This window comes from Lepisma saccharinum, chromosome 20, assembly GCF_977018435.1.
Source record: "Lepisma saccharinum chromosome 20, izLepSacc3.1, whole genome shotgun sequence".
NCBI classification, from domain to species: domain Eukaryota; kingdom Metazoa; phylum Arthropoda; class Insecta; order Zygentoma; family Lepismatidae; genus Lepisma; species Lepisma saccharinum.
In genome coordinates, this window is record NC_139248.1 from 8,534,815 (window position 1) to 8,547,197 (window position 12,383).

A 12,383-nucleotide genomic window follows, 5' to 3' on the forward strand; every position below is an offset into this window, starting at 1 on the left:
GTTGTTAATTTCTAATAACGTGTATGGCCTCCCCTTGCTCTAATAACAGCCCGCATACGATTAGGCATAGACTGAATGAAATTTAATATTTTTGCCTGTGGGATATTTCGCCATTCGTCTTCTATCGCAACACGAAGTTTTGGGATCGAAGTAGGGCATGAACTCTGACGCGAACTCCTTTTTTTTAAGCTAGTCCCACAAATGTTCAATGGGGTTTAGGTCGGGACTGCATGCTGGCCACTCCATAACTCGAAAACCAACCTCTGCAATGTACTCACGAACGATATTTGCCGTGTGCGGCTTTACATTGTCGTGCATAAAAGTAAAATTTTCTCCGATAAAACCAACATAAGGCACAACATGTTCTCCCAGAATCTCTTCAATGTATCGATAGGCTGTCAAACCCCTTCTCTGGCGACCACGGTCCTCCCTAGCGATGACAACAATATCCGTTTGTGAGTCCATAGAAACAGCACCCCAGAACATGCATGCCACCATTATAACTGGTTCGCTCTTCAATGCAGCACTCAGCAAATCTCTCGGTTGGTCGCCGGTAAACTCTTTTTCTCCTGTCGTTGCCATAGAGACAAATCCTGGTCTCATCGGAGAACAGAACAGACCTCCATTACGCCAATGTCCAGTTCTGATGATATTGTGCGAATCGAAGGCGAGCTCGACGATGAGCCGGCGTTATTTTGGACCAGTTGCAGCTCTTCGAGGGGCCAGGTTCCCTTCCTGTAGCCTACGTTTTACTGTCCATAAGTACACCTCTAACCTCAAGGAGCTGTTGTTGCACTTGAGATGCATCAAATCGACGGTTTCTTAGCATTGTTGACACAATAAGGCGGTCATCTCTCACAGTTGTAGAACGCCTTCTCCCTGTACCTGGCCGCCGACAAAAGGAATCAGTGTCTTCGTAACGTTGGCATACCCTTCGAACTGCTGAGCGAGTCATATCGAACTGTCGCGCCACATCTCTGTGAGGCTAATTCCGGTGTTGTGTGCATTTTACAAAACAACACTAATAAACTTAAGCACACAATAACACACTGATATCGAATAATGTAAAGACTGATGCAGAACGTTCTCAAAAAATCAATTCTGACGATATTTTTACCTGCCAGAACACGTCATACGTATTTATTACTGAACTTTATCTACATATAAGTAGGATTAGACGCTTCCATTTGGATAGGCGAATGCGGAGTTCACTAGCGCCTCCAAACGGTTGGAAGAAAAAGTAAACATTTTTTGTGTCTCCAATCAATCAGTTGGAAAAAAAGTAAGAACATGTAAACATTTTATGTCAAAAGTGTGAGGCGGGTCGGGTCTCTTTCTTTGCACGCAAGTGCATTGATTGGTTCATTTGGTTTATTATCTCTTCGTTTTTTGCCACTTGTGGCTAATCGCGAAGATGAGGATGGGTGATGATACGAAATTGATGAAGGGAGCACGGGACACCCACAAAAAAGCATGTTACGCCCAGGCCGGGATTCGAACCTAGGACCCCCTAGAGTCGTAGCGCGCTGTGCTAACCACTCCGCAAAGGAGGCTGGCTGACAAGCAAGATAAGCTAACAAAATCTTGCCAAACTCAAAGTAATATTTTCCTCAACCATTTCACCAAAGCAGAGCGCGATTTGTTCATACGAAGTCTCGTGCTGCAGTCTGTCATGTCCCCGATACCCTTGTTGATTTGACCCTCCGTTCCCGCAAAGGTTGTTCTCGCCCGCTGCGAATATATCTCATGGCGAGGAGGAATTTGGCAAGGAATCGCGCAGGTTAAAATCTGCTGTGCACTGCATCGTGTTGGACGGCTTTCGGCCTGGTTTTTTTGGCAACGTTTATCCAACGATGGGAAAATGTTCAAAATTTCTGAAAGGCAGGGGAGGTTTACTGAAAAAGAAACAAAACGCAAGTTAAGTATAGCATGAGCGGTATGTTAGCTACAGTGAGGTTTGACCCCGAGTTCGTCCACTTTTGTACCGCAGGGGGTTGAGGGGGGGGGGGGGTCAAACTACAGTCGAGTCAAGCCAGGAACCGATGTGCAATCACAGCGCAGAACGGTCATTTTGACAAAATCCTCTTTCCCTGTTGGCTACTTCGGGGACGGGAGTTTCAAAGGTTGCCGCTTCTTGCCCAAAGAGGGCAGCGGTAGGCTTGATTCCTTCCGCCGCAATCGAATTGCGCACACTTGAGATCCAGGATTGCGCACAAATCTCACTGACCTGTTTTGCGCACAGATTTTGGTCGAACGTTGCCACTTTGATAGCCTTAAAGTCTGTGCACAAAACTGTTTTTTTTTTCTTTAGACAAGAAGAGAGAAAGAAATTAGGAACAAAATAGTAAATCATACCAATTTACTCAAACTCAAAAGTAAGGTTAGGTTAGGTTAGTCCACACACACACACACAAACACACTACAGAAGTGAGAACGGCTTGAGAACATTTTACATCTGACAACATCGAGTCATTTTTTTGTGCGCAATCCTGTACATTGTGACAGCTTGTCAACGGCTTATCAGATACCACTGATAAAACCGGAAAAGTGTGCGCAATCCGGCTGTAGCCGTTCTTTCGTAGGTGCACGCGGCAACAGAGGGTCACTGCCATAAAGGCGGTCTCCGCGCCGGATGTAAGCGCGTCCACGCTGTAGAGACGGCCAAATCCGGATATACTTTTGTTCGAATTATCCCAATTATTCGAAATGTCCGGATATCCGAATGTATGCATTATCCGCACAGTTTTTTCGCTTATCCGTCTTACGGGTTTTCCACATATTCTTTTATTTGCCATGTTACTATTTCACTGTTCGGATTTTCTACAAATTCTTCATCAAATCTGTTCTATCCGGATATAATTATCCGCATACTAGGATTATCCGTACATCCCAAATGGATATACGTTATCCGGATTTTGTTCCCATCTCAAGTTCAAATCTCAGCTCAGAAATTGGTGATTGTTTCGGATTACTTTACGTCGCTTTTCTTCCACTTTGTCTAATCGCGAAGATGAGGATGAAATTGATGAAGGGTCGCTCACAAAGAACACCCATGCTCAGGCCGGGATTCGAACCGGGGACCACTGGTCTCGTAGCGTGCTGTGCTAACCACTCCGCCACGGAGATTAACTGTTGCGAAGGGGCGGTCAAGAAAGAAATAAAGACGAAACCGAGATTTACTGTTTGAAAATCTCGTCCGTGGAATGTGATCAAGGAATCCCGGGTCGATACCCGGTGAAGGGAAGGCACATAGGGGCTCGGATGCCATTTTGAACTTTGAGTACACTATTAAGGAAACACAGGAGTCGCGATGGTCTACTCAGTAGGGCGTCTAACTACCACGCGGGATACCCGAGTTCGACTCCCATTGTCGCTGATCGAAGGTTGGATTTTTCGGCCATGTCTGCATACAGCGGCTTTGTGGTTTACCCAGCCTTAAAGAAATGATAGTAAAGGCGGTTGGAGCGTGTTGCTGATCACATCACCTTAAAAACTGATATCGAGCCTATGTGGCGCGCTACCTCCCCTCATCCCTCCTGTATGCGCCTTCATTAGGCAGTGGTAGCGTCAAGGGGTACCAGGTTCGATACCCGGTGGAGGCACATAGTGGTTCGGATCCCACTTTAAACTGTATGTTCAGTTACGATTAGTTTATCTGTGCATGAAGTGGACTCTCAAGAAAAATTGAAGGAAGTACGTCCTATTTAACAGGTTATAACGCAAAGGGATTGTGTAGACGAAGTTACAATAAAAAATAAAACAAGCGAAATCCCTAAAAATTCAAGCACCCAGAAGTATTGACATCTTTAGAAACTACTCAGTTATTTTTGCCTAATCGCAACGACATATTCAGTTCACACGTCAATTGTTATCAAAGAGTGATTATTGGCAGTCCCCTTCATGAACGGTAACCCAGGGCACAGCCCCAGCTGCCCCTTCCTAAGTACGGCCCTACGAGAAGTATTAGGGCTGTGTCCGAAAGGCAGGTTGGAAGTACGGTCTTGTCGGAAGTGACGTCACCTAGTGCAGCTCGAAGGCGCTAATTTAACGAGCAATCTAGCCCCCAGCGTGCAGTACGCGACATAGCACGCTTGTTTACTACACTCGTTCGCTTCTTGTTCACTTGTTCGTAATCACGAAAGTCAGGCAGGTTCTGGTTGTAGTTTTCTAGTGTCTGGAAATGTAAGGCTCGCTTTAGACGAAAGCATTTTCCGTAACATTTATGCCATGACCAATGTTTTGGCATATTTCATGGTATTTCTCAAGGATAGGCTCGGTCCGAATCATTTTTCGTAGCGTAACCAATCAGAAGGGACCTCTACGTCACGAGTGCAGTTGTAATGGCGGCCGAGTGAGATGTAAACGACGTACCACTTCACACTTTTAAAAGACGATAACTATTCAACCGAGAGGAATATCGCTTCGTATTAAATGGTTTTAGGTAGAGAAGAATGGCGCTGATTATATACATACATTACAACGTTTACTGTACACGTATGGAAGAATATTTTAGCTTTTTCAATTGTAAACACCGTGCACACAGCATTGACGGTGTAACTCGAAGTGCCTTTCGTGCTGTATGTATTGTACATTGTAATTGCAACAGCTAACCGAAATGTTCCATAAAATGCTTTCGCGTAAAGTACTATATGTTATAAGATTTTTGGAAGCATTTACGTAGCATTTATGCTAGCAAAAATGTTAAAAGAAAAGCTTTCGTCTAGTAAAAGAACTTTGTAATATGCTGAAAAATAAGTGTTTTTAACGCGGGAATAACAATATATTCTTACATTTTATTTACTGATCGTATTAGACGCCTCGTAAGTGCAATTCGAAAGATTTTTCGCTTCCTGGCCCCCACACTTTACCTCCCCACTCGAGGTTCGGTGCACTTCGTACTCGGCTGAAATTTGTCTAGGGGTATCTTTGTTTGTACGACAATACAAGTGGGTTGCAACAAGTCAACATAATTATAATTAACTACAAGAGACAACGGATAACCTTTTGCGAAACCTTTTTTGACCAGGGGTTAAATTACCGTGTCCAACAATTGTGAAATTAAAAACTGAAATTTTGGATATTTTCTAAAAGTTTAATTAACGTAATTTTAAATATATACAAGTCGTATCCGAACGTTCTTTTCTCTAATATCGGGACAAAACTCTAATTTTGATGGAAATCTCTATTGTTTGTAACTGGATGCTTTACATTTCCTGAATTACATCGGGAGTACGCTTGTCACAAGGTAGACTCGCGTTACTCCAAGAAACGTCTTAACAGGCGCGAGGTCGCCAGACGTGTACATTTTACAACATTCCACGGTGACAAGGAGCTAGGTTGCCCGGCGCACCGTAATTACTTCAAAATAACATCCAGTACAAACTACCCTTTTACCTGTAAACTGGACACCAAGGCACTAGCTTGCCCGGCTATCCAATCTCTTCCAGCATCCGTTTCAGGAGACCTGTCCTCCGGTCCTAGCTGACCAAAGTAAAAACAGCCTCTCCCTTCCAAGTCTCAGTTCCAACAGCCGACCTCCCCCACTCTCATCTGGGAGTTTATATACGTTTTGTTGGCGTCTGTTGCCAACGGCCCTTCTTTCAATTTTTTTTAATCTTTAACAGCTAAAGCTAAACCGTTCGTTCTTTGAACGTTCGAAACACGAAGAAAGAACAGAGTGCTTACATTGTTTTTATACATGGAATATATACGAACCTAAAAATGCATAATAAATTGAGATACACTTATCACATATACATATTTTTATACACGTAATTACCTAATTAATTAACATATTAATAAATTATTTCAATAAGGAAAAAAAAGACACTGTTGCCCTGACACGGGGGCAGGGTAACAAGCAGTGATGTGCGTCTACGCGTAAACAACGATAGTCTACATTCTACACGTAGACAATTTTATACACGTAGATGACGTAATCTATGTAAACAACATGGCGAAAGGTGATAACTTAGCAAAGGCCGCCGTGGAAGTAAAACAAAATTATACTGTGTATCAGTTGCTGATGTGTGAAGAGAACTTTTCATACTCTTTCTTCCAAATTCGAACAATTTCTCACCTAGGAAAAAACCTAACATAGGAAATATTTTAGTATTTTATGGGAAAAATACCACTCTTGCCTCACGACTGCCATCTGTTGTCTTTCTTGCATACTATTTATCTTCTTCCTTAGTTGATAATGGAAGAGAAGAGAAATTTTGTTGTAAATAGGATGCTTTTCAGTTCGTTAGGAACCAATATAGTTGAAAATGTCACTTTCCTTTCATGAAACCCTTTAAAATTAATTTTAATTAGATTGTTTACGTAGTCTATGTAAACTACAACCCAATGTAATCTACGCGTAGATTACGTGTAGACAACGCATGTAGACGTAAACTTATAGTCTACGGCACATCACTGGTAACAAGTCCGAGGCTGCAAGACTGAACCATTGTCGAAAGATGTTCGCTTCAAGTACGGTCTTGCCCCTTTCGGACACGGCCTGTGTGTATCGTATTACCGCTGCTCGTAACGACTTAGCAACACTGAGCGCTTATCTTTGCAGCGTGGCTGAAGTCGTGCAAGATCGATCGATCGAAAGTCGTGGCACTTAGAGGACTGGTTTCCATGGCAACGACAGAGTCAATCGGGGCGGAGGAGCCCGTGGAAAGATATAGGCCAATGGAGGTAGAAATGACATGCAGTCATACAATGCGGGAGAGAGAGAGGGTAGGGAAAGCTTTCTTTTTCGCCTTTCTCCCACCTTTCTTTTTCTCTCTTTTCACTTCGCTCTTTCCAGCCTTTCATTTCTGCCCCCCCAAAGATCACACGCCATTCTCTTCTTGTTGCCCAGTACTAGTGAGGATCGACTTACGAACCACAATTTCAGCTATGCATTTCTTGATTGTACACTCCTGTTGAGGTAAAGTGGCTCATTCTTCAACTGTTCTTCCTATAAAATGTTCCACTACTATATGTAAACAGCCCTAAAGAATTCCATAAAGATTATAAACGCATTTCCTTGATCTGTGAAGATTTGTTATTTAGCGTCGCTTTTCTGCCACTTACGCTTAATTGCGATGAGGATGGGTGATGATATTCAAGCGACACTCGCAGAGTGGCCAGACCGGGATTGGTACCCGGGACCCCTGACGTCGTAGCGCGCTGTGCTAACCATTTCTCCACGGAGGCTGGCTGGTCTGTGAAGAGATTGTCCATGAAGACGTTAGCTCTCGAAAGCTCGGAACAGGAAAGCTTCAAGAATTGTTTATTGGTTGGGTGTTTACATTTTTCTTGATTTGCGTCGCTTCCGCTTCTTGCTCGTCAGGCTATCCGCGGCGATGAGGATAAATGGCTAAATTGAAATTACAGTTGCATGTCCAGGAACTTTTTGGCTCGGCCTACGAGGAAGAAAAGGGAGTAGGAAACAGAATAGAAACACTAAAGAGGCTCAGAGAAGGAGAGAAAAGGTAAAGATAGAGTAAGACAGAAACAAAGGAAGAAAGAAAATGGGAGAGAGAGAGAGAGAGAGCCTCTTGGTATCACTTACTCTATAATTTTCTCTCTCTTTTCATAATGTCCTATGGTAACAGTTTCATACATCGGAGACACATGTCTTCAATTTTACACAAGAAACTACTTACGGAAATGACTTTCTCCAAGGTTTGCATCGTTCGTCGAGGTATTTTCGTTCATCGTGGAATATATTTGACCGTTAAATCATGTATTTTTCAAGAGAAATATCTCACCGACGCACAATTGCCATTACTTTCATTTGCTTGCCCTACAACTACCGGATGCTGCGTACGTTTGATGACATAAGCCCCTGCCAGTGTTTCAAACCCCCCCCTTTTTTTACTATGCTTGCCTAACGTAACCAAACGTAACCTAACCTTATCGGAAATGGTTCGTGGGGCTATCCGTGAATGGTTCGTGGGACTATCCGTGAATGGTTCGTGGGGCTATCCGTGTATGGTTCGTGTGGCTATCTGTCAGCTACCCGTGCATAATGTACAATTTGCACAAATGACGAACACGATAGTAGGCATTTTTCGGTGAACGATATTGGAAACACTGCATGCCCACTACGGTAGTCAAGATTTGCTCGCCATGTTCTGTGTTATGGAAGCGTAAAAAGGAGTCAAAGAAATTACTCTCTATGTGAAAAATTGTTTGTATTTTTTGTGTGTGAAAAGCATAATGGCACGTTGAACTATGTTCCGAAATACACAATTGGTAAGTACGAACCATGCGAAACACAAAATATCCGATTTTAATGTGTGTCCGATCTATGAAACTGGTACCTGTCCTATTTTTCTCTCTCTCTTTTTAAAATTTCCTATTTCTCTTTCTTCATAATTTATTATATCTCCCGTTTTCTTTTCACAATTTCCTCTCTCTTTATAATTTCATATCTGTCCATCATCTTTGTCAATTCCTTAGCTGCCTTTGCAAGGAGAGAGAGAGAGAGAGAGAGAGAGAGAGAGAGAGAGAGAGAGAGAGAGAGAGAGAGAGAAAGAGAGAGAGAGAGAGAGAGAGAGAGAGAGACAACCCAGAGCATAATTCACCCATCAAATTCTCCCCCCTTCGGGCACGCCACAAAAATCTGAATCGTTTTCGAGCTCCCGCTTTTAAGCAACGCGTGCATTCATCTCATTTAGATTCCCGAACTATCCCTCCCCCGCCCCTTTTTCAACCCCCACTCTAGTCTTTAGGTATGTGGCTTGGTAAAAAAGATCTCGTCGAACACAATCCTTTAAGAAGATTAGCATCAATTCGCCTTCATTCTCTGCCACGATGCATGTTATCAGGAGCCGTTGAATAACACTATCGGCCATAGAAGATACCTGGCAAAGCGTAGATATCGTTGCATCAACATAACGAGGTAGCAATTGTTTCCCCTTGTCCGATCCCATATGCAGGTGCTACGGGCAAGTTCCTTCCTCTCCCCCCCCCCCCTGCCTCACTTCATCGCCTTCCGAAAAATAGCACCTGTTTCTTCTTTTCTTTCGGGGATATTGAGTGGTGACGTTGTAATCGCTTTGTGAAACAGATCCCAGTGTTGGTTTGGATTGGTGTCGTGCTTCAGGTTTTTTCCTGCTGACAGTTTACACAAAATGGCGGGAAAAGTTCTTTGTTCGCTTTCGGTTTCTTCTAGAACGTAAGGGATTGGTTTAGTAACCATTTTGCACAAATTGTATAGTCAAATCAAAATTTGTCATAAAAATGAATTGGTTGAAAAGGTTTTCCAAGTAATTAATCACACAAAAACACAGGCGTACGCAGGATTTTTCTTGGGGAGGGGGGGGAATTGTAAAGGTGAATATAATATAGCTGCGTTCTAGAGGGCGAATACACTGTACAGTGGGATCCATTAGTATTAACGTGCAAATTGTCCATCACCATGTTCGTGCACTTTATTTGACCCAATAAGAGCTTCAAGAATTAAAAGAAAACTCAAACCAAGCTGTGGACAACTTCTTCACCAGCATACATAAAAATCCATCGCTTTAAAACATATAGGACGTATGCACGTTAAGAGAAAAATTAATGAAAAGAGTCATGGACAATTTGCCTAGCAATACTAGCGGATCCCACTGTACAATATTTCCTAAATACAATTTTTTGATCTTCATATTAAATGTTGTTCTCAGGTAATCGGGGGGGGGGGGGGGGTAGTGTTTTAAAAATTTCATAAATTGAATAATGTATGGATGAAACAGTTTTGTTTCCCATTTAATACACCGCATATTGTTGTTAATGTTAATATTTTGTTACATTCACGTTAAAATGTCCTATTTCGGAAAACACAGTAGCCGCCACGGGGATACTGTGTGACCTGTTAACTATGGATAAGTTGAACCTTCTCGAACAGCTTACATGCGAGATTTAAGAGTAACGTAAATAGGTATTTTAAGAAGTTAGTGAATTGTTCACTTTGTAACAACACTTGTAAAAAAAAACAGCCAGGTGTTTTAAACGTGGCCCGCGTGTACTCACTCATTACGATACGTTTCTTTGTTAACTGAATATAGTATATTTTCAGTCACTGAACAGACTGTGCTCAATGAACATAATGACACGGATTGAATGAAGTCAAAGTTACAAAACACGCAAATAACCACAGACTATCTATCATGTATCCAAATTTTAAACAAGGGTAAGGAAAATGTTTAAACACTGTGTTTTAAACGTTTTAAAAATTTGTAATGACAAAGGTTTTTAATGTCTAAAACAAATTGTTTTAAACACTTCTGTTTTAAACATGCCAACCCTGGTTTCTTGTCAGCCAATGGGAATTCACTACCGGTGATGAACCTACCTGTAGGATTTCACCCTGGTCGTCATTCATTTAATACGTCGTGACCCCGTTGAGACATTTAAGAAGAAACATAGCTGTTGCTTCGTGTACCAACGCGACTTCATATAGGCCTCGCGTGTTATTATTTTTGGTCGTGATTCCGATTACATATTCATATGACGTCATTTAGCTTGCCTTATTTTTTATTCAAGGATAGGCTGAAGGAATAAGGCATTACGCCATTGTGAAGGCGAAGGTGTGCGCCCACGTGCCAAGGTTCAGGCGAACATGACACTACCAAATCTCGCATGCAAGGATGGAGCTTCACTGGCGACCCCAGGTGGATAATGTTTGCGTTATCCTTTCCGGAAAATGCTGATCGGCTAAACTAGGCACAATCAACAGAGGGTAGATTAGCCCACTGGCCAGGTGCGTTGAGTGTTCGACTCGCGATCCACGCCCCGAAACAGGGGCGGATTGTGCTGTAAGATGCTTTTCACGAGAGTAGGTTCTTTTGGTTTTGTCTGTTCATGTTTAGTGTTGCCCACGGGACGAGACGGGACAGGCTTTTCAAAATTCGAGACGAGACGAGATTGATCATGTGTCCCTTTGACAAACGAATATTTTCGAGACGAGACAGCATTTCACAGCATTTCCACGAGACGAGACAGGCCAAAGTCTCGTCTCGTGGGCAACACTATTCATGTTAAGTCACATATTATACAATTTACTGTATCGCCGCATTGGGAGGAACAGTGTGATATTTACAAAATTTACTTGTGGGGTGGGGGGCGCATCCTCTCCATAAGCGTGGAGATTATATACATGACAGTGGTTCTCAACCTTTGTGAAACCATGAGGTAGTAAATTCATTTTTTTTAAATCCCAACAGTTTTACTTGTGAATATCATCCATATTGTTTGTACATTATACATTAATCAGTACTCTACAAATTAAATATATATTAAGAAATAAATTGTCATAATCATAAAAAGTAATAGTTCGATTCGTGATTGCCTATGGTTAATGAACAAGATTGAATTGATGAAACGTCAATCACAAATACACATGTGCAGGACACAACTCAAGCCTCACACAGGATTATACTGGCCGTGAATGCAAGCGCCAGAGCCTCGTTAGTCTGCAGCAATGTATTCCAGGAAATAAGTTTGAATTAGTTGTTATCTTGTCGCAGAGTGATGAGCACAGCGCTCTACCACGCCAGTGGTCCCGGGTTCGAATCCTGGCCTGGGCACGGGTGTTCTCTGTCAGTGCCCCTTCACCAATTTCATCATTATCATCAGTCATCCTCATCTTCGCGATTAGCCAAAAGAGAGAAAAGCAAAGTGAAGTCAATAATGCAATCAATCACATTGTGTGTGGTTCAGATCCTACATTAGTGTCCAGATTAGCCTGTCTGAACAGTGTCTTGGCAACTGTAGGTTAGAAGATATTGTGCGTCGGTGAATTCTTAACTGAATTTCAACCCCCCCCCCCCCCAAGCATAATTACTGGATCCGCCACTGCTTCGAAGGTTGCGGGTTCGAGTCTCGGTCAAATACACTTGAAAGTTCACGAGGTTTTTTTTAGGATCGTTCGAGTAAGTAATCTGGTAACGTAACGCTTGCGTGGCCTTGACATATTGGTGTTTCCGGTACATAAGAAGATTTCGCAATTCAGTTCCTATCGGGATTGGCTTCCCGCTTGATTTCCGGTTACCACTGTCTCTTTATCAGCGGGAACAGAAAGCAAACAAGGCAAATTTTATAATTCTCAGTTTTTTTCCTGGTTCAGTCCGTTGTGTTCTTTGCGGAAGTTGGAAGATGCGAAGATGTTGGAGCTATTTTAGCTACACTCACGGCACCACTTACCGATAGGCACCAGTTGTGGACAACGCAACTAGAGTGGCTTATTGTAACGGAAACGCCGTACTTTGGAATCAAAGTAACTAACGGAAACGCCTTAATTTTGGAATCAATGTAACCATAACGGAAACGCCTTAATTTTGGAATCAAAGTAACTAACGGAAACGCCTTAATTTTGGAATGGAAGTAACTAACAGAAACGCCTTAATTTGGAATGA

The 12,383-nt window shown here is 42.5% G+C and overlaps 1 protein-coding gene across 2 annotated transcripts in view; it reads left to right on the forward strand.

The window, feature by feature from the left end:
- tna (Zinc finger MIZ domain-containing protein tonalli) overlaps nt 1–12,383 on the forward strand; it is a 321,122-nt gene that overhangs the window by 148,654 nt on the left and 160,085 nt on the right. The gene's annotated exons all lie outside the window — the stretch shown is intronic.